This window comes from Rutidosis leptorrhynchoides, chromosome 8 (genome assembly GCF_046630445.1).
Source record: "Rutidosis leptorrhynchoides isolate AG116_Rl617_1_P2 chromosome 8, CSIRO_AGI_Rlap_v1, whole genome shotgun sequence".
Lineage (NCBI taxonomy): Eukaryota > Viridiplantae > Streptophyta > Magnoliopsida > Asterales > Asteraceae > Rutidosis > Rutidosis leptorrhynchoides.
Window position 1 is genome coordinate 8,568,983 of NC_092340.1, and position 4,088 is coordinate 8,573,070.

A 4,088-nucleotide genomic window follows, 5' to 3' on the forward strand; every position below is an offset into this window, starting at 1 on the left:
TTACCAGGTATTCACCATATGAATGATTTTTATCTCTATGTATGGGATGTGTATTGAAATATGAAATCTTGTGGTCTATTATTATGATTTGATATATATAGGTTAAACCTATAACTCACCAACATTTTTGTTGACGTTTTAAGCATGTTTATTCTCAGGTGATTATTAAGAGCTTCCGCTGTCGCATACTTAAATAAGGATGAGATTTGGAGTCCATGCTTGTATGATATTGTGTAAAAACTGCATTCAAGAAACTTATTTTGTTGTAACATATTTGTATTGTAAACCATTATGTAATGGTCGTGTGTAAACAGGATATTTTAGATTATCATTATTTGATAATCTACGTAAAGCTTTTTAAACCTTTATTGATGAAATAAAGGTTATGGTTTATTTTAAAATGAATGCAGTCTTTGAAAAACATCTCATGTAGAGGTCAAAACCTCGCAACGAAATCAATTAATATGGAACGTTTTTAATCAATAAGAACGGGACATTTCAATTACTGCCTTCTTAAAAATACTACTATTAATTAGGTGTTCAATTCAGCTGTTATCTTCTTCGACATATTCATTAGCATATGTCAGACAGCAGATGAAGCAACATAAATAATATCGTGATGAAAATAAACACTATTTTGTTGACAAACCTGAAATTGACCAAACATGTAGTAGTAATGACAATGAGGGTTCCCCGAATAACTTTATGATGTGGTGGAAAATCAAATGGTTCCTGCAAAATAACTAATGCGCTCTGGAAAAGTCTTAAATGATTGTACCATCAGGTAAACCTTCACATCCAAGATCATACCATCTAATGCTACACGCATTTTTGACAGATGAAGATCTTCACTTTATAAAACCTGAAAGAGAAACAAGTGCAAGATATATGGAAGTTTAAAAAAACAAATCAAACTTTGGTATTCTATCTACTCAATACAAATATATATACCGAATCATAAAGAGTCAATACTCATTGAGTACCCAATAAGATTGTTAGACCAAGTAACATTGAGTTTGCTAGAGATTTGTCCGTTAATGTAGGATACGATAAAAATAAAAATAAAAATAATAACAAAAAGCCTTAAAAAGAGTAGTAATGTTTTTCTTTGGATCTGGTTTTGATAAGGCTAGTAAAACATTGGTTTGTCCGGATTTGTCAAAAATTGCATAACCTGCAATAATCGTTCTATTGAAGAATGAATGTCCCGAAGATGTAAAAGAATGACTTTTCTTAATAATCATGCAAAATTGAAATAAAAACACAGTACAAAACTGAAACATGTATCACGAAATTTCGAGAAAAGGGTATCTACCTGACCCGACCTAACCCATTTAGACCTGACATGTTTGACCCGACAAAATAGCCTGACCCGTTCAAACCATGACCCGTTTCATCCTAAAACCCGTTCGGGTCCCGACCCAATCCGACCCGTTTGCAAGGTTTACTCACTTCTGACCATATTGGTGGCACTGCTTTTGGAGAAGACCCTTATGTGTTGGTCAATGTTAAATCCCCGTCCGCTTCATTCACTTCTTGTATAACCTTGCTGAAATCCGTCCAGGAGGAATAACCTGCAAACGATGATGTTCATATTCTTTACAATATTTAGAAAATATATAGTAAATCTAAACAAAAAAAACACTAAAATAAATATACAATTTGCATTTTGTAATTTACACACCCTTTTGTTCTACATAGATTAGAAAATGGTCTGTTCCAAAGAAAAGGAACAATCATCACCTTGTCGATAGTAAAGAAGGCTTTTCCAACCCCGTCACCATGGTGAATATCAATATCCACATTTTTAAGTTAACATTACAACCATAAACTCTAAAATAACGATATAAGTTGTAACTTATGTGCTACATCAGTTTAATAAATTCCTAAAAAAGTTAGTAATTTTCTGACACACCCATCCACGTCCATGCCAAAACCGCCCTAGACCCATCACAAGAAAGTAAATCAGGCTCACTTAGTGACCCACTCATGTAGTGGCCTAACCAAATGATTTAACCTCCCCAAGAAAGTTTTCTCACAAATCAAGTTCCTACGTGCTCAGATATGGATTATAACTATAAGTTAAATACATAAAATGTACTCCGTAAGTAATTTATAAAGTATGAGCCATACCTTTTAACCATTATAACCTTTCTTCAAATTCGTATGATTCCATCATAATGTTACACCCTGGATCAACAAATAATTAGAGAAGTTCTTGATCAATTAATGGAAAATAATGTACAGTAAAGCTATTAATGAGACTGTATTAATGGAAAATAATTTGTGTAGTAAAGCTATTAAAGCTATTAATGGGAAATAATTTGTGTACATTAATGGTACTGTATTAATTTATGTTCACTAAAGCTATTAATTAAAGGTACATTATAAGTAATTAAAATGATACACCATCGTTATGTCTAAAACCAGCATAGCATCTCAGAATTAAAATATCAGCAACCACTAAACTGTCTGAGCTATGTTGCATGGTGGTGTGTTCACATACTTGGGACAATAACACTAATAATGGTGTTAACGTCATGCAATCTTTGCTGCAACAAAAATTGTGAAAGATACTATTATCCTAAGTCCGATTTGTTGTCCCTTATAAGGAACAACATTCCTTTAGCTTCTACGAAATTGTGGCATATTTTGAAGTAAGTTCTCAGAGAGGTATCTCTGATTAACTACCCTTAATGAATATATTCTTACTCATAATCTTAATTATAATATCTATATCAAATTGTTGAAAATATCAAGTATCCTAATAGGAGAGTTTACATAACTACACATATAGCGTTACAAAAAACCAAATAAGAGTAAACAAATGCATTGCACCAGATATAAAGGAGGGGAAGAGGTCACGAATTCATAGCATGATCCAAGAAAGTTATAAACTAAAATAAGCCAAAGCAATATGAAACTTACAGGATATATCTCTAAATGAACTTGCCACGTTGACAAATTTCTCTTTCCAGGACGTAATGTCTTTGAAATATTGTCAGATTCAACACCTGGAAGTTAACTATTTGTATACAATTGTTGAAATGCAGAAGCACCAATAGGTTGCATCACAAGTCAGTTTGTAAACACCACATCATCTTGGAATCAAAAAGCTAAAATGAAAAGATGATCAAGAAAAGAAAAAGAACAATACCTTTTAGTCTTTTACAACACGTTTATGAATAGAATGATGAATGATGATGGAATCACCTCGGAGAAACATCTTGCTAATGAACCTATCTATGTTAAAAATAAAGTGCTTTCCTCTTTGTCTTTTCATGCCTTTTCAGATCAAAGAAATGTATCAAATTGTATTCTGATTGTAGCAAAGAAATGTATCAGATTGTATAGAGTAAATAAGTAAATAAGAAAATAATATGCAACATCTTATAAAATCCAAAAACACAAATGCATTGATAAATTAGTACCTGAGGGTGCTTTCGGACGCATTTGGATACTGAAACGGTTCTAAAATCATATCATTAGTTGTAGAACCTTGACTATCAACTGACCCGTAAAGATCGAGCATGAATTTATTGTCAATTTACATTGACCTTCAGAAAACGATTCGCTTCCTTCTTTTGATTTACAAAACTATGAACTTGTTGGTTACAATTCCTAAGTCATATGTATTTGTACAATAATTTACTTGTAAAAAAAAAGGTGAAGAAGAGAAAGGTATACATTGAAATCAACGGTCTATACAGCTAATTGCACATGTTACACACAATAATTATCTTCATATAGCCTACTGATTTGAGTGGATTTTCAAAATCGATCTTCAAATAGCCTGATCAATCAAACCCTAAAATGAATTTATGCGATTTGGGGAGAAAAATTTAGGGATGCGCTAACGGCATTTTTTTTTTCTGGCAGTGTGTGTTGAATGAATTAGATGTGCGTTAACCCCTAATTTTGTTCTTCTAACCCGTGTAATTTTTCAATAAGAGCCCATATTTAGGTTAGAAGGGTGTTTTAGTAATCAAACAATTAAAGGCTAAGATTATGAGGTCAATAGAAAGATTAGGAAAAAATTAAGGGCTAAGATCAAAGATGGTTAATTAAATGGATGGCTAAGATTAGTT

General features: G+C 32.2%; 1 long non-coding RNA gene across 1 annotated transcript; it reads right to left on the minus strand.

Moving 5' to 3' along the window:
* Positions 1-541: 541 nt before the first annotated feature.
* LOC139861270 (uncharacterized) lies at positions 542-2,238 on the minus strand. The gene is made up of 3 exons (XR_011763699.1): positions 2,134-2,238; positions 1,453-1,574; positions 542-862 (listed from the first exon to the last, which is right to left on the minus strand). It is a non-coding gene; the product is annotated as an uncharacterized lncRNA (long non-coding RNA).
* Between the last annotated feature and the right edge of the window lie 1,850 nt (positions 2,239-4,088).